General features: G+C 44.4%; 1 long non-coding RNA gene across 1 annotated transcript in view; it reads left to right on the top strand.

The window, feature by feature from the left end:
• The window catches only part of LOC135056793 (uncharacterized), a 90,764-nt gene extending 74,250 nt beyond the window's left edge, over positions 1-16,514 (top strand). Inside the window, exon 5 of the long non-coding RNA XR_010244078.1 lies at positions 16,157-16,514. This is a non-coding gene — a long non-coding RNA (uncharacterized LOC135056793). The remainder of the gene's footprint in view (positions 1-16,156) is intronic.
• The last annotated feature ends 9,648 nt before the right edge of the window (positions 16,515-26,162 follow it).

Raw genomic sequence — 26,162 nt, 5'->3', positions numbered from 1 at the left:
GAGGAGCACTGCCAGAGCCCTGCAAAATGACCTCCAGCAAGCCACAAATGTCAGAAAACAAATGTCAGAAACAGACTCCATGAGGGTGGTATGAGGGCCCGACGTCCACAGGTGGGGGTTGTGCTTACAGCCCAACACCGTGCAGGACGTTTGGCATTTGCCAGAGAACACCAAGATTGGCAAATTTGCCACTGGCGCCCTGTGCTCTTCACAGATGAAAGCAAGTTCTCACTGAGCACATGTGACAGACGTGTCAGAGTCTGGAGATGCCAAGGAGAACGTTCTGCTGCCTGCAACATCCTCCAGCAGGACCGGTTTGGCAGTCGGTCAGTAATGGTGTGGTGTGGAATTTCTTTGGGGGGCCGCACAGCCCTCCATGTGCTCGCCTGACTGCCATTAGGTACCGAGATGAGATCCTCAGACCCCTTGTGAGACCATATACTGGTGCAGTTGGCCCTGGGTTCCTCCTAATGCAAGACAATGCTAGACCTCATGTGGCTGGAGTGTGTCAGCAGTTCCTGCAAGACGAAGGCATTGATTCTATGGACTGGCCCGCCCATTCCCCTGACCTGAATCCAATTGAGCACATCTGGGACATCATGTCTCGCTCCATCCACCAACGCCACATTGCACCACAGACTGTCCAGGAGTTGGCGGATGCTTTAGTCCAGGTCTGGGAGGAGATCCCTCAGGAGACCATCCGCCACCTCATCAGGAGCATGCCCAGGCGTTGTAGGGAGGTCATACAGGCACGTGGAGGCCACACACACTACTGAGCCTCATTTTGACTTGTTTTAAGGACATTACATCAAAGTTGGATCAGCCTGTAGTGTGTTTTTCCACTTTAATTTTGAGTGTGACTCCAAATCCAGACCTCCATGGGTTAATAAATTTTATTTCCATTGATAATTTTTGTGTGATTTTGTTGTCAGCACATTCAACTATGTAAAGAACAAAGTATTTAATAAGAATATTTCATTCATTCAGAACTAGGATGTGTTATTTTAGTGTTCCCTTTATTTTTTTGAGCAGTATATATATATGGATAGATAGATAGATAGATAGATAGATAGATAGATAGATAGATAGATAGATAGATAGATAGATAGTGACAATGCTAAATTCCTATGTCGTATAAACAACCCTTATGAAGCTAAGAACACTGTACGCTGTTTACTTAAGAAATACCGTAATGGTACGCTATTTGCGTAACGATCGCTCAGCCGTAGGCGAGACGCTCAAGCGTCACGTTCGCTCACGGCCCAGCGATCACAGGACACGTTATTGGTTATGTCTAGGGGAATGATTCGCTATGGCGTAGCATACACTCGAGACCACGAGGAGGTCACCAGCGATGCAGACGCTCACAACACTATACCTTGATATTAAACCTTATACCGACGAAACACACAGAATACCTTTAATGTGAGTACAGGGTGTAAATGCAACTTTGTGTAGCCTGACTACCTACAAAGCTGTTTGAGCGTCACCGACGCTCAAGTGAACACTTAACACTATAGTAAATACACAGATACTGTTTTAGGGTTCCGAAGCCTATTATCTGTATTATATCTAGTATACTTGTAAAAGAGTAACACAGTACAAATGATACACTACAATATAACAAAGACTTCCTAACCAAACACCTAACTAAGGGATAAACTACAATACTATCCTGGCCTAACACAATACAATACAATACTATAAAGTTTAGTCTAGGGGAGTTACGAGAGAAAAGAGAAAATAGAGAGAGAGAAATAGACACAGAGGGAGAGAGAGGAATTGGCTCACAGAAAGACAATGATTACGGAGAGAACTTACGCACAAAGGGTATGATCGCCTGCGCCTCGATATCCAGCTCCCGATTATCAGCAGATAACCGTTGATGAGAGAGTGAGAGCTGGATGTGGTCGGCCTGCCTATTTATGCCCCACACACAATGCAATCTCCTGGTCCTACAATCCTTCAGCTTATTGGACACAGGAATTCGGCCCTGTACTGTAACCAAAGGTCATAGGTTGATTCATACAGGTGGGCTGTGCTGAGTTTAAACGGCTCAGGTGGGTGGGAAACTGGGTTTCCCGCCGCATACCTGAGTATGGGTAAATAATAGAAATGGACATAAACTTCTTATGTTCATAACTATTCGCACGAGCGATTAATACGCTCCAAACCAACACCGGAATATTGCTAATTAAATACTCTTCCGATGGGTACCAAATACTGCTGTATGACTCCTGTTAGACCCTTCGTACAATACAAAGAGGGATTCCTCCGCTCAGGGACATTCTATCTAAACCAAACTTACAGAAACTATTGAGGGGAACATGATCTATAAACGACATTAATTGTGAACTTTTGTAACGAATGAGTCGCACGCTACGATCACATAAACTCTACCGTAAATGCGCATACTGCGCGTGCGAGTGCACGCTATTGCGGGTATGCGCTTCCACGGGAGAGCGTACGCATGCGCAGCACGGACCAGTGTGCGGTGCAAATATGGCAGTGTGCATTGAGACATTTTTCTGACTTCGACAGTCCACCCTTTGGCAGTCAATAATAACTGCCACAAAATATTTAAGGAGAAAAATGTAAGTCAGGGGTTAATTGATTTCCATGGTGGGGAAAGGAGGAAGAATGGAGTAGGTGTGAAGAGAGTATGACCTAGTGAGAAAGCAGGAGCATGTGTGTATGAGTCCATGTTTGGGGGGGTCATGTATCATCGTGCCGTACGTGTGGTAAATCAAGCTTCGAGGTATTGCGAAGTATACATTTGAATTCCTTCTTATCCTGTGGTACAGGTCTGTGGATGGGCTGTCAAACTCTACCGAGCTCATTTCGGCTGTGGTTGTAACACAATGGGGATGCACATTTTAGTTGATGATACATGAATTGGGGGGGTATGTGGTTGCTGCTATCTGTGCCTGTATTCCCTATCGACTATGTGTGTTATTACCTGAGGGTTGCAGAGATGAAGATAAAGAACACTTACGAAAAATGCAATGATATTCTATGTCAGGTTAATGTACGTTCGTCGATTGAGGTCTTGATTGGTGTCGTTTGATTGCAGTCTTCTTCTTTGTGCTTTTGCTCATAAATCGTGAGTAAAGCAAACAACGTCCATGGATTTACAAAAAATGTTGGGCTAGCGTGATTTTAAAGTTCCTAGGGAAACTGGGGTACCCATGGCATTGTCCATAAAATCTTGTATATCAGGTCGTCTGCTCTTCTTCTTTCCATCTTTCCGTTGTCGGCCCCTTGGCTCATCAGGTCCTTCGTCTACGTGGGTCTTTGTACCTCGGAGGAAAACATAGAAATGGGTGAAAGACGGACCGTATACTCATTACATCATTACGTCATGGTTTCTAGCATTGGGTCATAAATCAAATCCAGGTTAATTACAGTTTCCTCACTCCTCAAGCTCATCACTTTCGTACTTTGTTTACACCTCATCAAAGCCTGCCCGCATCTAAATATCAATCCAATAGATATAACGACACCTAAGATACACAGGAGAAACTTTCCAACATCCATTATGATTCCTTGAGCCCATTCTCCCAAACCGGAGAACCAATTTCGCGGGTTCAACCATGACACCCAACCAGTCAGCTCATTACCTACAGCAGCAAGGGTGAGATTGTGTTTCCAACGAAATTCCCACTTTAATTGCAGAATATCATCCATCTTTTGGTCTATGACCTCTACCGGATCCTCGGTACTATTTGTGATGTACGTGCAACACTTTATGCCGTACTGTGTTGCCAATGTAACACAATATCCGCCTGTTACTGCTGTAAGGTAATTAAGAACCATCCTATGCTGAACTAGTTCTGTTTTATACGCTTGAAGTTCTCTTCCAGTGTATCTAAACGTGTCATCATACATTTCAGTGATATTGTCTAACAAATTGGCGAGTGCGGAAATGTATTTATAATTCATCACTCCTCGAGCGGTACGAGTGAAATCTAACGCTACCAGAACCTGAATCCCGGTGGATTCATGGATAAGATCAGAGGCCGGATGCTCTAACCTTTCTGACAGTTGTCTTTTAACAAGGTGCTCGTAGTGAGTGTGAGTATAAGGAGCTTGGGCACCACGGTGTATGTCCTTCATTTTGTCATGTGTTACAGTCATCACTTCAGGCAATACTTTTCCAATATAACACAATCCTTCAGAGTTTGGGGCAAGCCACTTGTACGCCTTTCTCCCACATATGAAATATGCATCATCGGGGAGAACATAAGGGACGGAGAAGGACATGACCATGTTACAAACCTTCCAGGTGAAATCTCCTGACCCTAATTCTTCCATCTGCTTAATGCACGTATCGGTTTGTACGATATGTGCACAGTATCCTGGTGATACCTCTCCAACTTTAGTAATTCTATTTCCTAAGGTATACCTATACCGGAAAGATTTTCCTCTACTGGCTATGTGGCGTACAAGCTCTGTATCTGTAGGCATTCTATCTGCTCTGTGTGAAAAGGTCATGGTAAGGTTGCTCCATGACACTTCCCAATTTCCCGGTTTTCTAGGATTGGAGATGTTAAAACATAAGAGGGACCTATCCACATGGTATTGGTGGAGCTTCAAACTAGGAGGGCTGGAGATGTTAAACCTCCGGTCCACCGGTCTCCCACCACTTAGCTCAAGTACTTCCCCTAACGTTAAAGGAAATGGTACTAGCCCTGATTTGCTGTGACCCTGAGGTACTTGAGAGCATACCCAACAATCTGTTTGGTTCAACACGTTACCCACTAGAGAGTGATAGTCACTCAATGGATGCCGGTCCATATGGATATTAAAACTAGATTGGCATTTCTTTATGCATCCATCTTCAACCAGATTATCACAGAGCCTACAGATACAATTTTCCTCAGCTAACAATCCATCACAATTTCTTCTATCGGATCGTTTTCTGATACTCGCCTTTGCTTGTTGGATTGGTTGATCTTGGAAAACTACGCCTCCATCATCATAATCGGAACCCATTCCAGAACCTCTCTCGACCTCTATGGTACTCTCGCCGGAACAGACTGCTCTGGTCAACATCATGGTTAACATCAAAATCCGGATCACAGTCTCTTTGGGCAAGTCCATCTTTGAGGAGGAAATGGAGAAGAATGAGAAAGGGGAAAAAGAAATATCAAGGGAGAAGGGATGGGAAGTGGAGAAAAACAATAAAAGGGAGAAGGGAGTCGACAACTGCTTTCGATCTTCAAGGCTCAGGTGCCACCTCAGTCCTCCTGGAACAGACACTCCAGTGATACAACCTCTACCGTCTGTTCCTTATCACGGGACTTCTCTGGGTCAGCAACCTTCTTGCAGTGGGATGAATGGACCCAAGTCTCTCTCTCAGCAACCTTCAATGCTGTGGTGCTAGTCAATAAGACCTGGTATGGTCCTTCCCATCTATCAATAAGACAACCTGAGCGTAGAAAATTTCGTATCATTACATAATCCCCAGGTTCAATGTCATGACAATTACTATCTGGTAAATCAGGAATCACCAACTTCAGATTATCATTTTGACTCCTCAACTGCTTACTCATGTTAATCAAGTACTTTACAGTTACTTCATTGTTACATTTCAAATCATCCTGAGGGTTAATCATGACATGCGGTTGTCGACCAAACAGAATTTCAAAAGGAGACAGATTAAGAGGGGACCTGGGAGTGGTTCTGATGCTATACAAAACAATGGGTAAAGCTTCTGGCCACGTCAATCCTGTCTCTGCCATTACTTTACTCAATTTATTTTTAATAGTGCTGTTCACTCTTTCGACCTTCGCACTCGCCTGTGGACGGTACGGAGTGTGCAGCTTGCTATCAATTCCCATCAACTTACACATTCCTTGAAAGACATCACCTGTAAAATGGGTACCCCTATCACTTTCAATTATTCTAGGGATACCATATCTACATACAAATTCCTGCACAATTTTCTTAGCTGTAAACATGGCGGTATTTGTAGCTGCTGGAAAAGCTTCGACCCAATTCGAGAAAACATCTATACAGACAAGTACATACTTTAAGTTTCTACATGGGGGCAATTGGATGAAGTCAATTTGTATTACTTGGAAAGGGCCGCCGGCAGGTGGGATATGGGAGGGTTCTGTAGGTATTGCCTTTCCAATATTCTTTCTCAGACAGGTAAGGCATGACATTGCTCTTTTACCAGCATGAGAGGAGAATCCTGGGGCGCACCAGTATGCTCTTACCAATTTGCACATCCCCTCCTTGCCTAGATGAGTCAGCCCGTGAGCTGCTTCAGCCAGACATGGAAGGTATGCCCTGGGGGCCACTGGTTTACCATGTCCATCCGTCCAGAGCCCTGAGGGCTCCTGGCCATATCCCTTTGCCTTCCAGATTGCTCTCTCTTGAGTGGAACACAAATTCTGCATCTCACACAACTTCTGTGTGTTGATGGTATTAAATACCATCAACTGTGTGGTGTCTGTCCGTATGGGGGTAGCAGCTGCAAGCTTTGCAGCTTCGTCTGCTCGGCTGTTACCAAGGGATACTGGGTCTTGGCTATACGTATGTGCTTTACATTTGATAACAGCCACTCTGTCGGGTTCCTGTATCGCTGTTAGAAGCCTTTTTATATACGCTGCATGCGCTATCGGTGTGCCAGCTGCCGTCATGAAATTTCTGAGCCGCCATAGGGCTCCGAAATCATGGACTACCCCGAACGCGTATCTAGAATCGGTGTAGATATTGGCAGACTTACCCTTAGCCAATTCACATGCTCTGGTTAGGGCGACCAGTTCAGCAACCTGGGCTGAGTGAGGTGGGCCTAGCGGTTCCGCTTCTATGGTGTCTTGGTCATCTACGACTGCGTATCCAGTACACAAGTCTCCCGAGTCTGACTGTCTGTGACAACTACCGTCCGTGTAGAACGTGAGTTCTGCATCTTCTAGTGGATTGTCACTGATGTCAGGCCTTGCGGTAAAATTTTGGGTCAAATATTCCATACAATCATGTGCATCTTCCTTTGCATTAAATCCTCCTTCCCCATCACTCTCACCTCCCACCCTTTGTGCCTGTCCAGGCACACCTGGGAGAAATGTTGCAGGGTTTAATGCGCTGCATCTCCTTATGGTGATGTTTACTGGGGCCATTAATGCCAATTCCCATCTCGTAAACCTTGCTGATGAGACATGTCTGGTTTGGGCAGAATTTAATAAGGCAGATACTGCATGTGGTGTATGGATTGTGAGGTTGTGGCCTAGCACGACATCTTCGCTTTTCGTCACTAGCAATGCTATCGCCGCAACGCTACGCAAGCATGTGGGGAGGGACCGCGCTACCGTATCTAGCTGAGCGCTGTAGTATGCAACTGGCCTGCTGGCGTCACCGTGTTTTTGTGTTAGTACACCTGCTGCGCACCCAGCACTTTCTGTTCCGTATAGTTCAAAGGGTTTCCCATAGTCTGGCATACCTAGTGCAGGTGCCTGTGTTAGACACTGTTTGAGTCTCTCAAATGCCGTTTCAGATTCGTCTGTATGCGAAATCCGATCAGGTTTGTTTGAGGAGACCATTTCCTGCAGAGGTAGTGCCAATATGGAAAACCCTGGGATCCAATTACGGCAATACCCACACATTCCTAAAAACGTTCTGATCTGTTGCTGGGTTTGTGGTAGTGTCATGTCTCTAATGGCTTGGATTCTATCAGCGGTCAGGTGTCTCAGTCCTTGTGTTAGACAGTGTCCCAAATATTTTACCTTAGCTTGGCATAATTGCAACTTGTCTTTGGAGACCTTGTGACCTGTGTCTGAAAGATGAAACAGGAGCTGTTTCGTATCTTTCAGGGATGCCTCCAATGAATCAGAACACAGTAGTAGATCATCCACATACTGTATCAACACTGATCCACTTTCCGGTTGGAAAGACTGTAAACAATCATGCAAAGCCTGAGAAAATATACTTGGACTATCTATGAAACCTTGGGGTAATCGAGTCCACGTGTATTGGACTCCTCTGTATGTAAATGCAAACAAATATTGGCTGTCAGGGTGCAGAGGTACCGAAAAGAAAGCGGAGCAGAGGTCAATGACAGTGAAAAATTTGGCAGTGGGAGGAATTTGCATTAGGATGACAGCTGGATTAGGCACTACAGGGAATTGACTCTCAACTATTTTGTTAATCCCCCTTAGATCCTGCACTAGCCTGTAACCCCTCCCCCCACTCTTTTTAACAGGGAAGATGGGACTATTTGCTGTGCTGGACGTTCTTACTAGAATGCCCTGTTGTAGCAAGCGCTCTATTACGGGAAAAACTCCTAACTCCACCTCTGGCTTCAGAGGATACTGTGGGATTTTTGGAGCTATCCTACCATCTTTTACTTGTACTACTACTGGAGCTACGTTTGCCATTAATCCAGTGTCCTGTCCATCTTTTGTCCAAAGTGACTCTGGTATCTGAGATGTCATCTCTTCTACCTGGGATGGGTTCCTATTTGTCATAATGGTGTGTGACATTAATTTTGATGGGGAGTCTAACATGTCTCGTACTTCCTGAGCGTGATTCTCAGGTATGTCCAAGAATACACCTTCAGGAGTACAATAGATGACGCAACCCATTTTGCATAGTAAGTCTCTTCCCAGGAGATTGGTAGGTGCCGATGCAGCCAGCAAAAAGGAATGCTTGGTATGCAAAGGTCCTATTGTAATCTCTGCTGGTTTGCTAACAGGGTAATGCTGGACTACTCCTGTTACTCCCATGGCTGGAACTGTCCTACCAGTGGTTCTCATGCCCACTGTCGAATTTATCACTGACTTGGCCGCCCCTGTGTCTACAAGAAAATTTAAAGTTTTACCAGCTACATTGATTGCAATCTCTGGTTCACTTCCAAGACTAGCAATCAACTTAACTGGCTGCAGATTACAGGTATGGCCACACCCCTATTGGGTATGGTGACCTCCCTGAATCCCAGTGGCAGCAACTACTTGTGGGGGAGTTAGCTGGGAACTACCAGAGGCGTGCCAATCTCTGTTCGGGGGGTATCTTTTTGTTTCCCCTGTATGTGGCTCAAAACTCCGCCTCTGTGGACCCTGCTCCCAATGTCGTGTGTGGTGTTGTTGTCTGGGGGGTTGAAAAGATCTTTGTACATTCTTTGATCTACATTCTCGTGCAAAATGTCCTGGTCTGTTACAAGAAAAACATGTTATTCCACTTGCCTTACCCACAGGATTCGGTGGTACATACGCAGGCTGCCTTGTGGTCAGCGCCTGTATACTTACGGACATCAACTTATCACTTTGCGACTCCCTGTGCCTAGTGATGTTTTTGTCGTGATCAACAGCAGCCTCTCTCAAAGTGGACACTGACAGACCTCGCCAGCATGGCTGCGTGGTCTGTACCCTAGCCTTTAATGTTTCTTTCAAACCATCCATCAGTACAGATACTGCTACTTCTCGATGGTTTGGGTTGGTCTTTATGTCTTCTATACCAGTGTATTTTGCCATTTCTGATAATGCCCGGTGGAAATATTCTGCTGCCGTTTCAGACTCCTTTTGTTTAATGGAGAATAGTTTATTCCATTTAGCAACGGCTGGGAAATATTCTTTTAGCTGCAAATTTATCCTTTTTACATTATCCTGGTCGTACACATCTGTAAGTGGTACCTCTTTGTCTAGTCCACAATCAGCCAAGAATTTAACTGGGTCGACACTGGGGGGTAAGCAAGCTCTTAGCACTACCTGCCAATCCTTATTATTGGGCTCTAAAGTGTTTCCTAGATCCCTGATATATTTTTGGCTTGCCACTAAATCCTTTCTGGGGTCTGGGAATTCAGACACTATGGTCCTTAATTCCATTCTAGTGAACGGGCAATACATGGCGATGTTCCTGATGGGTGTGACTCCTGATGCATCTGTTTTCCCATTGGGAACTACTATCACCTTAACTGGATTAACTCTTATAACTTCACTCTGTGTAGATTCTACAGCTTGGGGTGTAAGTGTTTCAGTGTAATGCATGGTGCCGTACTTACCTGATGACACGACCTCACCTATCCCTCCGCTAGGGGCCTTCACTAATCTCGTGGCTGTTGATGTGCCTACTGTAGTCTCTGAAATGGTGGCTGCAAGAGAGAGAGCTGAAATTGTTGATGGATCGTCTTCTTGATCACACTCCTGGGGAAGGTTCAAAACAGGGTACAACTTGCACGGGTTAATACTTGCATGGGTTATTTGGTTAACATCATTAACATTAACATGGTTACTAAGAGTTTTAGTTTTACAACCCAGTGCGTCTTTCTCCGTAATCAACTTCTCTCCTGATATATATGGTGGAGGAGGAGCTGTGGCTATCAGTTTCCTTACTGCCCCAGATCCTGCCGCCAGAGCCAAACCTCTCTGTATCTCACCTTCCTGGTGCCACAACTGTAAATAATCATAATGCTGAATTCGTCTCTTTGTTGGTTTTACGAGACATATCCTCCTCCTTAAATTTTGTAACACTTCCGGGCTGAAACTACCTATTCTTGGGAATTTGTCCCTGTCTTGTACAGTCATTCGTTCCCATTCATCACATAAAACCTCTGTGTGACTACCGTATTTTTCACACATAATGTATCTTGCCGACCCAACTGGTCGGTTCTCCGAATCAACCTGAACCTGGGTTGATCGCCCCCTACCTGAGCAACTGGCCCCCATCGTCTGTAGGTGTTGCTTAGTCCTCCTTGGATTTTCTGTATCAAGGTTTTCAGCAAGCCTTTACAGACAACCAAATTACTCCACAGTAGGCCGGCGGTGGCGGTTTACCGAGTACCCCACTCACTCGCCCACCTCGACCAATACGACCTGATCACACCGATATGGTGCTGGCGTACTCGATACAGGGCCCCTATGGAACCTTCAGTTTACTGGAACATATGAGGGATACCCGCAGGACACTTACTCTTTCCAGTAAACGTTGGGGTTGTTAGATAGTTCCTGAGTGACCAGCGAACTTCCCTTCCAAAAATAAAAAATTACACAAATCACGTCAGAATGTACAAATAGCGTTTATGACCTTCGTACACAAATAGTACCGGTCAGGTTTACTAATGCACACAATTACGTGCGGTACAATCGTTCAGCACATAAGCAACTAATCTTATGTGCGGAGCGACCAGTGGAATCGAAAATTTCGGCTGCGAATTCCTTCAGCCAGAGCTTAATGGCCTATATGGGTTCTGCACCAACACCCCAGGCGTTGTGCCACTGGACTTTTATAGCGGACCTTTTTACCTTATGACCTCCTGGTCTTGTTACCTTATGACCTCCTGGTCTTGTTACACCTTATGGTCCGCTATACTCTAATGCTCAAATATTTATTTAACCAGAGATGCCTCCCTAGCCACCGTATATGTCACTTACACGTATGTTCCTTAACGAGTACTCGGCTTTCCTTTTGGTTCCCCCTTTAAAATTGTATAAACACACTCACTCAACACATGTACACTTTTGTTTCTACCTCTATTTCTGCGCAGAAATTTGTCTTCAGCCCAAGTGTGTTACTAATTAGGAGCAGGATCTGTTAAACTAAATTTCGGGTTTTCCAAAAATTGATTTGCGTTATTTACCGCGTCACGTTATCTACCGCTGTGCGTTACTTATCGCCTTTGCGCTAATTATCGCTTTGCGCTAAAATCCACTTTATCACAACTTGAGCTACGTGGACGTAACCAGACGCTACGTTGCGTAATGTACGCTGCGTGCGTCTGCCTTTCGGATTGCGTACGCTAGTCTTTGTTAGCGACACGTGTACGCAATGCAGAGGATCCACCGTAACACAATATTTATCAATGTAGATGATCCCTGATCATCCACCGCAATCCACACTGCACACTGGCTGCCTCGTCTCTAAGACAAAACCGTGTTCTATACTTTAATTATTACTTTTACTATTAAATAACAGCAAATCTCTTTTTGCACTTTCTATCAACTATAAAATTGGCAAACAGGAATAGTGATATACGAAAAATGAAATATACAAGTGGAAAGAAATGCAGGTATATGCGTGCGTACGCAAGACAAAAGAAAAATAAACAGTTTTAAAAGACACAAGCGTTTTGTTCTTACTTCCGGTTACCGGGTTCCTTCAGCACTCTTTACCTAAGCGAAGCAGACGCTTATCCCGTCAGCAACTGTGAGACAACCTCCCACCCTTTTGCTGGGGGATAAAGTCTGCTGATCTACCTAGTGCAGATGTGAAAAGGACCGGGCGAGCCCGCAATTGACAATGCTAAATTCCTATGTCGTATAAACAACCCTTATGAAGCTAAGAACACTGTACGCTGTTTACTTAAGAAATACCGTAATGGTACGCTATTTGCGTAACGATCGCTCAGCCGTAGGCGAGACGCTCAAGCGTCACGTTCGCTCACGGCCCAGCGATCACAGGACACGTTATTGGTTATGTCTAGGGGAATGATTCGCTATGGCGTAGCATACACTCGAGACCACGAGGAGGTCACCAGCGATGCAGACGCTCACAACACTATACCTTGATATTAAACCTTATACCGACGAAACACACAGAATACCTTTAATGTGAGTACAGGGTGTAAATGCAACTTTGTGTAGCCTGACTACCTACAAAGCTGTTTGAGCGTCACCGACGCTCAAGTGAACACTTAACACTATAGTAAATACACAGATACTGTTTTAGGGTTCCGAAGCCTATTATCTGTATTATATCTAGTATACTTGTAAAAGAGTAACACAGTACAAATGATACACTACAATATAACAAAGACTTCCTAACCAAACACCTAACTAAGGGATAAACTACAATACTATCCTGGCCTAACACAATACAATACAATACTATAAAGTTTAGTCTAGGGGAGTTACGAGAGAAAAGAGAAAATAGAGAGAGAGAAATAGACACAGAGGGAGAGAGAGGAATTGGCTCACAGAAAGACAATGATTACGGAGAGAACTTACGCACAAAGGGTATGATCGCCTGCGCCTCGATATCCAGCTCCCGATTATCAGCAGATAACCGTTGATGAGAGAGTGAGAGCTGGATGTGGTCGGCCTGCCTATTTATGCCCCACACACAATGCAATCTCCTGGTCCTACAATCCTTCAGCTTATTGGACACAGGAATTCGGCCCTGTACTGTAACCAAAGGTCATAGGTTGATTCATACAGGTGGGCTGTGCTGAGTTTAAACGGCTCAGGTGGGTGGGAAACTGGGTTTCCCGCCGCATACCTGAGTATGGGTAAATAATAGAAATGGACATAAACTTCTTATGTTCATAACTATTCGCACGAGCGATTAATACGCTCCAAACCAACACCGGAATATTGCTAATTAAATACTCTTCCGATGGGTACCAAATACTGCTGTATGACTCCTGTTAGACCCTTCGTACAATACAAAGAGGGATTCCTCCGCTCAGGGACATTCTATCTAAACCAAACTTACAGAAACTATTGAGGGGAACATGATCTATAAACGACATTAATTGTGAACTTTTGTAACGAATGAGTCGCACGCTACGATCACATAAACTCTACCGTAAATGCGCATACTGCGCGTGCGAGTGCACGCTATTGCGGGTATGCGCTTCCACGGGAGAGCGTACGCATGCGCAGCACGGACCAGTGTGCGGTGCAAATATGGCAGTGTGCATTGAGACATTTTTCTGACTTCGACAATAGATAGATAGATAGATAGATAGACAGATAGATAGATAGATAGATAGATAGATGTGTGTGTGTGTGTGTGTGTGTGTGTGTGTGTGTGTGTGTGTGTGTGTGTGTGTGTGTGTGTGTGTGTGTGTGTGTGTGTGTGTAGACCTGTCACATGACCATTATATGCCCGGTTGCCTACCCATATGCAAATGCAGGGGTGTTCCACTTGCCTGGAAACCCTCCTTCCCCACAGCCTGGCCAACGGTCACTACGTGCAGTATAAAGGGCGTAATAGAGCTGTTGCACATGCCCAGATTTTCCTACCAAGTCTGCAATGTATGTGTCTATGGATGTGAATGCTCAATCATTGCACCAGAGAGAGAATCTGGTAAATAGCTTACCATGATCATTGGGCTTGCACATGTCTGAAGTACTGTATTACATAAACTGCACTTTGTTTGGGGCAGACAATAGCTTGTTACATGCTAATTATGCATCCTTCATGGGATGGCCACAATCATTCCAAAATCAAACAGTTGGAAACCACTCTCCAGAAATCCTGCATTTGCCCCTGCTACCCCTGATTTATCTTTTTTATTATTATTATTATTATTATTATTATTATTATTATTATTGTTATTATTATTAGGGACATGCAGTGAGGTAAATGGCTCTTGAGGCACTGGCTAGTACCCGAGCTAGATTTACTTGCAATATTTGAGCCCAAGGGTTCATGTGGGTATTATACACAGGTGCAGCGGTATATACCGCTGGAAATTTGGTGACTGTTGATCAGAGATGTGTGGAAAAGATAGGCTCATATGCCATAGACTTTTTATTTCAGAGTTTTGACTATAAACATTATTAGAATAATAAAACAAAGCTCTGGCGTATACGTTAGTATGACAGGAAAGACTCTGCCTCACCTGCCTCATCTCACTGCACATCACTGATGATGATGATGATGATGATGATGATGATGATGATTATTTATTTATTTTTTTATTTGTGCCACAACATAACCAAATGAGCAAAACAAGAAAACAGCGACTTATAGTACAAGACTATGTAGGACAGTACAAGACCTAGCATAATTCTTTCAGTAAAATAACTGCTTTATCAGTTTCAGAAAGTACAGCAGTAATGCTCTGACCCATGTTGCCTCACTAATTTAATTTAAATATAGTTATGCTTTTAAAAATGGAAAGTATTAATAGACACAATAATTTTAAATTTTACTGGTATCCACTGACAGACAATTATTAAAGTTAGCTTTGAAACAGATTATATTTTATATAAAGGTCATCATTATCTGCTCTTGGAAGAATTTTCTGGAGAAGCTTTGAACAGATACTTTAAATTAGTCTTTCTGCTATTATTTAACTTGTAACTTTTTCTTGGGCGCTGTTATATATGCACTAGCAGTAGAGGTAATAATAGTAGAATTGAAGTAGAAAAGGGAGGGTTAGGAAAAAGTAGGTTTGGGCATGATGGAGTACATCAGAAGAATTTGTAAACTACAAACTCATTTTTATTTTATGACAATTATTTTAATAACTGGCAACAATTTTCGAAGACTGAGACACCGTAGACTCAGTGCGGGCATGTGGCTGTCTAGTATGAAGAACATTTGGACAACTTGCCAAGACAGAAAGTTTTGGCTAATATTGATGACAGATCAGCAGTGGTTTTCTGTAGCAAGATTCAAGTATAAAACATGACTATAACAGGGTAGTCTTGAAGCTAGGATTACTGACCTGTCTTATCTCACGTATGAATATTTATTCCTAGTAGCGAAAGAAAACAGCTATCACCAGGGATGGAATGGGGCCGAAAACCAGCCCATGTGCACATGACAGCGGTGCACGTGGAGTGAAAGGGGGAGCGCAGACACTAACCAAGGGGGCATACCATGAGTCGGGGGGGGAAGTGATCTTGCGGCATGCCCCCATTCCATAGAGATGCATACTTCGGACGTGGGGATGGGGCGGAAAGACCAGAGAGCCGGAGGTTGCGCTGCATGCAGCCTTCCCAGCTCTCTATGTGACGGACCTGGCTATCACTATTTTTCTTTGTGCCTGTGTGGGGGGGGGGCCTTCCCACTATTGTCAGCCCTACCCACCTGATTGTGTGTCTGTGCTTCTCTCCCGCACATCTAAGAGGCAGCATCAGCAGTACAGGTCCAACCTGCACACCTGCAGTGGGGGCAGCCTCCGGAGCCTCCTCTTGGGCAAGGTGGGGACCGATTCTGCTCGTCTCCAGAGCCACCACCGCAGCAGCTCTCCCAGCAGGCGCGTATACCATGTCTTTCTACTGATTTTAACTTGGCAAACATACTACTGGTTTCTATCCATAAAAATGGTAAATATTCTGCCCTTACAGAGTTGGACACATCCTGAGATACAACCAGCTCTGATTCTTAAAGAGATGGGATTTTTTTGAATGTATTATTTTCCATGGTAAAAAGATTAGCATGTTTTAAAACACTTAGGGACTAAGTCATGTTCCCTTTTTTCTAGGTTACAGAATTCCTAATTATCACAAGTGAAGCTGCCGCCCAGAAATGAAGAGAAACACCCACTGGAGTCATCACAAAGTCCCCTGCAATGGTGTACGCATACACAGCGCTGACGCAATAACAAGGAACATCGACTCCTATGGGTGACCTACAGCTGCGACAGTAGCGACGGTGGCTCCATGTTTCTCTACATACATGATCGCAGCTAAATACACGCCTGGCCATGACATGCCTGTGTTTTTTGCTGCCACTCCCATGTTAAGTCCCCCAAACAGTCCCTTCCTATCAATAACTCTGCATATAAAATGTCAGTGCAAGTGTGATTGCAAAGTCCTTGGCATGCATGCAGGGGGTAATTCCAAGTTGATCGCAGCAGGAAATTTTTTAGCAGTTGGGCAAAACCATGTGCACTGCAGGGGGGGCAGATATAACATGTGCAGAAAGAGTTAGATTTGGGTGGGTTATTTTGTTTCTGTGCAGGGTAAATACTGGCTGCTTTATTTTTACACTGCAATTTAGATTGCAGATTGAACTCACCACACCCAAATCTATCTCTCTCTGCACATGTTATATCTGCCTCCCCTGCAGTGCACATGGTTTTGCCCAACTGCTAAAAAATTTCCTGCTGCGATCAACTTGGAATTACTCCCGCAGTGCGATCGCAGCACATGCGCAGTCTGCTGATAATTTCTCCACTGCGAATACATCGGCATTGTGTACAAACATGAAATGGGCCTTAGTATAACATCACTGCTAGTTTTCAAAGGAAGATAATAAATGTCTCTGACAGGTGGAAACAGGGCTAGGGACACAAGATGCGTTCAGTGGTCAGAATGAAAAAAAAGGTGAAAATTATTTATACTTACCGATAATTTTGTTTCTTTAAGATACTCCATGGCAGCCATTACTCTGGGATTACATCCCATTCCCCTAGGTCTAGACAGGAAGTTTTTTTCACAGCAGGTACTGCCCACTCTGGTTATATAAGTCCATCCCCCCGTAGCCTCCCCAGTCTGAGTGTCTCCTCATCTAAACACTATGAAAAAACACATAATGAGGGAGGGAAACTATAGGCTGCCATGGAATATCTTGAAGAAACAAAATTATCTGTAAGTATAATTTGCAACTTTCTTCTGCGCTCCTCCATGGGAGCCATTTCTCTGGGATATACCAAAGCATCCACATTGGGTGGGAAATAAACAACAGATGAGATACTGATTTATGTTAATTGTAAGAATTTATAACACTGCTTGTTCAAGTACAGCTTTCCCAAAGTGGGCATCAGAAACATCCAAAGCATAATGTCTGGAAAACATATGACTGGATGACCATTTAGCTGCTGCACATATATCCTTTACTGACACTTGAACCTTCCTTGCCCAGGATGTAGCAAAAGCCCTAGCTGAGTGTGCATTAAAGTTGTTCAAGAAACTCATGACCACTCTCTTCATAGATGAATGAAATCAATTCTTTAATCCATCTTGAAATAGTTACTTTGGACGGTGCTTCGCCCTTCCTTATTCCAGAATGCAGAACAAATAGTTTTTTTGCCTTGCGGATATAGTTAACTCTATCAAAGTATATGGAAACTGTCCACAATACACCCAGCATGTGTAACTTTTCCTCATCATCATTTTTGGGGTGAGGAAAGAAAGATGGTCAAATAATTTCTTGGTTCATGTGAAACAATGAAACTACCTTTAGTAGAAACCCCGGACTAGTTCTCCGACAATTTATTTTCCATAAGAACACATTATGGGCTCATATGTGTACCTTGATTGTTGAAACTGCTTGGTCTTTTTCAAACTCATCACTTAAGAACTGTAGTATTTGAGGAATTTCAACCTTCGAGACATCTAAATTGTTTCCAGACCATGCGATAAACTTTTTCCATACCCTATAATAGGTGTTTGAGGAAATCTTCTTTCTTGCCTTCATGAGTAAGTGGACCACCTGATCAATTTCCACACTGTTAAATGAAAACTTTGCAACTTCGGGTCATATGTCGGGCGCTGGCGCAACAACCCCGGTGTTATTGGTAACGTCCTAGGATCCTGAACTGCCATCCTCAGTACAGTTGGGAACCATGCCTTTTCGGCCAAAAGGGTAAGACTATTATTACCATTGCTTTTTCCTCTCCTATTTTCTTCAGAACACGAGCAATCATTGGTAATGGTGGAAACACATAACCCAGACCGAAGTTCCATATTGGGAGACTGCATCTATCCAGCTTGAACTTGGAATCTGGTGTCTTGAAAAGAAACACTTTATCTTTGTATTTCGATGTGTGGCCATCAGATCTATCTGAGGCTTACCGAATTTTGCTACTATTTGCTGAAAGATCTGATCATCCAGCTCCCATTCTCAGGGTAACACTTCGTGTCTGCTGAGGTAGTCTGCCACTGTGTTGTTTTCCCCTGGAACATGGAGTGCTGATATGGAACTTAGGTTTTGTTCCGCCTAAGCCTAAGCTTAAGATTTTTCCACTTCTTCCCAGAGGGTCTGAGTTTTGGTGCCTCCTTGATGGTTTAGGTATGCTACCACTGTCACATATTCTGAAAACACTTTCACGTGTAAATCTTTTAATTGGGTTTGGATGTAGATAATCGAATTCCACACTGCCCTCATTTCCCTCATATTTGAGGACATCACTTTCTCTTGACTGGAGCATATACCCTGACAGGTCTGTCCTGACAGATGGGCACCCCAACCTGTAGCATTTGCATCATTTGTTAACATCACATATTGATGCTGGAACAGTGATGTAGTTTTTTGTTGTAACTTTGGGTCTGTCCACCAGTATAGAGATTCTTTCTTCACTTGATTCAATCTTATTCTGTAATCCAACGCTGTACCCCATTTTACAAAGTTAAGAATATTCCACTGAAGTGTTCTCATTCTCCACCTCGCCCAAGGTCATTCCGAGTTGTTCGCTCGTTGACGATTTTCGCTATGCTGCAATTTGCTGCTAACTGTGCATGCGCATGGTACGCAGAGCGCATGCTCTAAGTTATTTAACACAAAATTTAGTAGATTTGCTGGTGTTCGAGTGACGCTTTTCAGTCACACTGCTGATCGGTGAAAGATTGGAAAGGGGAAAGGGGCGTTTCTGGTTGGTAACTGAGTGTTTTCTGGGAGTGTGCTAAAAAACGCAGGCGTGTCAGGGAAAAACACGGGAGTGTCTGAGGAAACGGGGGAGTGGTTGGCCGAATGCAGGGCGTGTTTGTGACGTCAAACCAGGAACTAAACGGACTGAGCTGATCGCAATCTAGGAGTAGGTCTGGAGCTATTCAGAAACTGCAAAGAATTATTTAGTAGCAGTTCTGCTAATCTTTCATTCGCTATTCTGCTATGCTAAGATACACTCCCAGAGGGCGGCGGCCTAGCGTGTGCAATGCTGCTAAAAGCAGCTAGCGAGCGAACAACTCGGAATGAGGGCCATAGTTTCTAATTTATTGCCATACAATAGAGAGCCTTCATAAGTAAGAGATACCAATTTGAATCTGCAGTCCAGGGACATAACCATAACGCCCTTCTTGCAGATACTCCTGCCGATTTTGCCGCATATTCCACCACATCAAGAGAGTCCTCACAGATGTATTCTATAGCTTTCATCATAACAGCCAGGTTTTTCTGTAGATACTGTCTAGAGATTTGTTCTTCTATGTCATTACGCAGACTCTATCCCCATAGTCTTAGTGCTCTGGCAGCTGATTCCATGGCCACTCCAGCTTTTAACGATACTGCCGATGAATTATGCACTTTTTTTTAAAGAGCTTTCCATTTTTTTTTATCCATGCCATCCTTCAGTATTGCCCCATCTTCCAGTAAAATAGTGGTTCTAGAGACAACTTCTGATACTGCTGCATCTATTTTGGGCATAGAACACCATTTAATAATCTCTTCATCCTCTATAGAATATATGCGGTCTATCCTTTTAAAATTACTCATTCACTTGTCCAAATTTTGCCATTGTAAAGACATGATATCCTTTAACACCTTGTGCACCAGGAAGAATCTATTCTTCTTTATTCTATCCTCAAACAATGAATCCTGATTGGTCTCAGTTTCAGGAGTTTCTTTAAGATTCATAGGGGTCGATTCTATTCGGCAACTTAAGAATAGCGCCGGGAATTAGCTCCCGACGCTATTCAATTCAGCTGCTAGTGACCCGCAATTGTCGGGAATTCTTCTCTCATCCCCGGGGGATGAGAGAAGAAACCCGACAAAAGTGCTGCCTCGCGGCCGGCGCGAGGCTGATTCTGTCGGGAATCAGCATCGCCGCGGGTAGTTAAGTCGGAGATTGCCCGTTCTCCCGACAAAACTACCTGTTAAATCGTCGAGAACGGGACATCGCCGACTTAACTGGAGCTGAATTGAATAGCGTCGGGAGCTAATTCCCGGCGCTATTCTTAAGTTGCCGAATAGAATCGACCCCATAGTTTTGTATATGTTCATTAACAAATTAACCACAATATCCAAATTAAACATTCTACCAGTTTCCTAGATTTCTCCCAATTCTGCACTGGAAACACTCTCAGTATACTCCTCCAACAACAAATCTTGTGAACCTGTATCATATTCAGAATGTAGACTTGTTTGGGATCTGGATCTTTTAGTAGAGATGTGCACTTGAAATTTTTCGGGTTTTGTGTTTTGGTTTTGGGTTCGGTTCCGCGGCCGTGTTTTGGGTTCGACCGCGTTTTGGCAAAACCTCACCGAATTTTTTTTGTCGGATTCGGGTGTGTTTTGGATTCGGGTGTTTTTTTCAAAAAACACTAAAAAAACAGCTTAAATCATAGAATTTGGGTGTCATTTTGATCCCAAAGTATTATTAACCTCAAAAACCATAATTTCCACTCATTTTCAGTCTATTCTGAATACCTCACACCTCACAATATTATTTTTAGTCCTAAAATTTGCAAAGAGGTCGCTGGATGACTAAGCTAAGCGACCCTAGTGGCCGACACAAACACCTGGCCTATCTAGGAGTGGCACTGCAGTGTCACGCAAGATGGCCCTTCCAAAAAATACTCCCCAAACAGCACATGACGCAAAGAAAAATTAAAGAAAAAAGAGGTGCAAGATGGAATTGTCCTTGGGCCCTCCCACCCACCCTTATGTTGTATAAACAGGACATGCACACTTTAACCAACCCATCATTTCAGTGACAGGGTCTGCCACACGACTGTGACTGAAATGACGGGTTGGTTTGGACCCCCACCAAAAAAGAAGCAATTAATCTCTCCTTGCACAAACTGGCTCTACAGAGGCAAGATGTCCACCTCATCATCATCCTCCGATATATCACCGTGTACATCCCCCTCCTCACAGATTATCAATTCGTCCCCACTGGAATCCACCATCTCAGCTCCCTGTGTACTTTGTGGAGGCAATTGCTGCTGGTCAATGTCTCCACGGAGGAATTGATTATAATTCATTTTAATGAACATCATCTTCTCCACATTTTCTGGATGTAACCTCGTACGCCGATTGCTGACAAGGTGAGCGGCGGCACTAAACACTCTTTCGGAGTACACACTTGTGGGAGGGCAACTTAGGTAGAATAAAGCCAGTTTGTGCAAGGGCCTCCAAATTGCCTTTTTTTCCTGCCAGTATAAGTACGGACTGTCTGACGTGCCTACTTGGATGCGGTCACTCATATAATCCTCCACCATTCTTTCAATGGGGAGAGAATCATATGCAGTGCCAGTAGACGACATGTCCATATCCGTAATCGTTGTCAGGTCCTTCAGTCCGGACCAGATGTCAGCATCAGCAGTCGCTCCAGACTGCCCTGCATCACCGCCAGCGGGTGGGCTCGGAATTCTGAGCCTTTTCCTCGCACCCCCAGTTGCGGGAGAATGTGAAGGAGGAGATGTTGACAGGTCGCGTTCCGCTTGACTTGACAATTTTCTCACCAGCAGGTCTTTGAACCCCAGCAGACTTGTGTGTGCCGGAAAGAGAGATCCAAGGTAGGTTTTAAATCTAGGATCGAGCACGGTGGCCAAAATGTAGTGCTCTGATTTCAACAGATTGACCACCCGTGAATCCTTGTTAAGCGAATTAAGGGCTCCATCCACAAGTCCCACATGCCTAGCGGAATCGCTCCGTGTTAGCTCCTCCTTCAATGTCTCCAGCTTCTTCTGCAAAAGCCTGATGAGGGGAATGACCTGACTCAGGCTGGCAGTGTCTGAACTGACTTCACGTGTGGCAAGTTCAAAGGGCAGCAGAACCTTGCACAACGTTGAAATCATTCTCCACTGCGCTTGAGACAGGTGCATTCCACCTCCTATATCGTGCTGAATTGTATAGGCTTGAATGGCCTTTTGCTGCTCCTCCAACCTCTGAAGCATATATAGGGTTGAATTCCACCTCGTTACCACTTCTTGCTTCAGATGATGGCAGGGCAGGTTCAGGCGTTTTTGGTGGTGCTCCAGTCTTCTGTACGTGGTGCCTGTACGCCGAAAGTGTCCCGCAATTCTTCTGGCCACCGACAGCATCTCTTGCACGCCCCTGTCGTTTTTAAAAAAATTCTGCACCACAAAATTCAAGGTATGTGCAAAACATGGGACGTGCTGGAATTTGCCCATATTTAATGCACACACAATATTGCTGGCGTTGTCCGATGCCACAAATCCACAGGAGAGTCCAATTGGGGTAAGCCATTCCGCGATGATCTTCCTCAGTTGCCGTAAGAGGTTTTCAGCTGTGTGCGTATTCTGGAAACCGGTGATACAAAGCGTAGCCTGCCTAGGAAAGAGTTGGCGTTTGCGAGATGCTGCTACTGGTGCCGCCGCTGCTGTTCTTGCGGCGGGAGTCCATACATCTACCCAGTGGGCTGTCACAGTCATATAGTCCTGACCCTGCCCTGCTCCACTTGTCCACATGTCCGTGGTTAAGTGGACATTGGGTACAACTGCATTTTTTAGGACACTGGTGAGTCTTTTTCTGACGTCCGTGTACATTCTCGGTATCGCCTGCCTAGAGAAGTGGAACCTAGATGGTATTTGGTAACGGGGGCACACTACCTCAAGAAATTGTCTAGTTCCCTGTGAACTAACGGCGGATACCGGACGCACGTCTAACACCAACATAGTTGTCAAGGCCTCAGTTATCCGCTTTGCAACAGGATGACTGCTGTGATATTTCATCTTCCTCGCAAAGGACTGTTGGACAGTCAATTGCTTGGTGGAAGTAGTAAAAGTGGGCTTACGACTTCCCCTCTGGGATGACCATCGACTCCCAGCAGCAACAACAGCAGCGCCAGCAGCAGTAGGCGTTACACGCAAGGATGCATCGGAGGAATCCCAGGCAGGAGAGGACTCGTCAGAATTGCCAGTGACATGGCCTGCAGGACTATTGGCATTCCTGGGGAAGGAGGAAATTGACACTGAGGGAGTTGGTGGGGTGGTTTGCGTGAGCTTGGTTACAAGAGGAAGGGATTTACTGGTCAGTGGACTGCTTCCGCTGTCGCCCAAAGTTTTTGAACTTGTCACTGACTTATGATGAATGCGCTGCAGGTGACGTATAAGGGAGGATGTTCCGAGGTGGTTAACGTCCTTACCCCTACTTATTACAGCTTGACAAAGGCAACACACGGCTTGACACCTGTTGTCCGCATTTCTGTTGAAATACTTCCACACCGAAGAGCTGATTTTTTTGGTATTTTCACCAGGCATGTCAATGGCCATATTCCTCCCACGGACAACAGGTGTCTCCCAGGGTGCCTGACTTAAACAAACCACCTCACCATCAGAATCCTCCTGGTCAATTTCCTCCCCAGCGCCAGCAACACCCATATCCTCCTCATCCTGGTGTACTTCAACACTGACATCTTCAATCTGACTACAAGGAACTGGACTGCGGGTGCTCCTTCCAGCACTTGCAGGGGGCGTGCAAATGGTGGAAGGCGCATGCTCTTCACGTCCAGTGTTGGGAAGGTCAGGCATCGCAAACGACACAATTGGACTCTCCTTGTGGATTTGGGATTTCGAAGAACGCACAGTTCTTTGCTGTGCTTTTGCCAGCTTGAGTCGTTTAATTTTTCTAGCGAGAGGCTGAGTGCTTCCATCCTCATGTGAAGCTGAACCACTAGCCATGAACATAGGCCAGGGCCTCAGCCGTTCCTTGCCACTCCGTGTGGTAAATGGCATATTGGCAAGTTTACGCTTCTCCTCCGACAATTTTATTTTAGATTTTGGAGTCCTTTTTTTACTGATATTTGGTGTTTTGGATTTTACATGCTCTGTACTAAGACATTGGGCATCGGCCTTGGCAGACGACGTTGATGGCATTTCATCGTCTCGGCCATGACTAGTGGCAGCAGCTTCAGCACGAGGTGGAAGTGGATCTTGATCTTTCCCTATTTTTGGAACCTTAACATTTTTGTTCTCCATATTTTAATAGGCACAACTAAAAGGCACCTCAGGTAAACAATGGAGATGGATGGATACTAGTATACTTATGGATGGACGAGCGACTGCCGACACAGAGGTAGCTACAGCCGTGGACTACCGTACTGTGTCTGCTACTAATATAGACTGGATGATAATGAGATGAAATTAATATATATATATATATATATATATATAATATCACTAGTACTGCAGCCGGACAGGTATATATATTTATTATGTAATGACTGATGACGGACCTGCTGGACACTGTCAGCTCAGCACCGCAGACTGCTACAGTAAGCTACTATAGTAGTATGTATCAAGAAGAAAGAAAAAAAAAACCACGGGTAGGTGGTATACAATTATGGATGGACGAGCGACTGCCGACACAGAGGTAGCTACAGCCGTGGACTACCGTACTGTGTCTGCTGCTAATATAGACTGGATGATAATGAGATGAAATTAATATATATATATATATATATATATATATATATATATATAATATCACTAGTACTGCAGCCGGACAGGTATATATATTTATTATGTAATGACTGATGACGGACCTGCTGGACACTGTCAGCTCAGCACCGCAGACTGCTACAGTAAGCTACTATAGTAGTATGTATCAAGAAGAAAGAAAAAAAAAAACCACGGGTAGGTGGTATACAATTATGGATGAACGAGCGACTGCCGACACAGAGGTAGCTACAGCCGTGGACTACCGTACTGTGTCTGCTGCTAATATAGACTGGATGATAATGAGATGAAATTAATATATATATGTATAATATCACTAGTACTGCAGCCGGACAGGTATATATATTTATTATGTAATGACTGATGACGGACCTGCTGGACACTGTCAGCTCAGCACCGCAGACTGCTACAGTAAGCTACTATAGTATGTATCAAGAAGAAAGAAAAGAAAAAAACACGGGTAGGTGGTATATTACAATTATATATATATACAATTATATATATATATATTAAACTGGTGGTGATTAATTAAACTGGTGGTCAGGTCACTGGTCACACTATCAGCAACTTGCAAGTAGTACTCCTAAGCAGATAATCACAATATACTGGTGGTCAGTGTGGTCACAATGGCAGTGTGGCACTCTGGCAGCAAAAGTGTGCACTGTACGTTAAAATATGTACTCCTGCTCTGAGCTCTCAGACTCTAACTGCTCCCCACTGTCTCCCCCACAAGTCAGATATACACAGTCACACTATCACTTCAGCAAGTAGTAGTACTCCTAATGCTCCCCAAAATTACTAAATACTGTGTCTCTCTCTACTCTAGTCTCTTCTCTATAAACGGAGAGGACGCCAGCCACGTCCTCTACCTATCAATCTCAATGCACGTGTGAAAATGGCGGCGACGCGCGGCTCCTTATATAGAATCCGAGTCTCGCGAGAATCCGACAGCGGGATGATGACGTTCGGGCGCGCTCGGGTTAACCAAGCAAGGCGGGAGGATCCGAGTCGCTCGGACCCGTGAGAAAAAAGCTGAAGTTCGGGCGGGTTCGGATTCCGAGGAACCGAACCCGCTCATCTCTATCTTTTAGATCCCTGTAAATCCCTTAATTCCTCTTTAGTAACAAA

Source organism: Pseudophryne corroboree, chromosome 1 (assembly GCF_028390025.1).
Source record: "Pseudophryne corroboree isolate aPseCor3 chromosome 1, aPseCor3.hap2, whole genome shotgun sequence".
Lineage (NCBI taxonomy): Eukaryota > Metazoa > Chordata > Amphibia > Anura > Myobatrachidae > Pseudophryne > Pseudophryne corroboree.
Note: the sequence above shows the minus strand (reverse complement) of the source record. Positions and strands in the feature narration are given on the sequence as shown.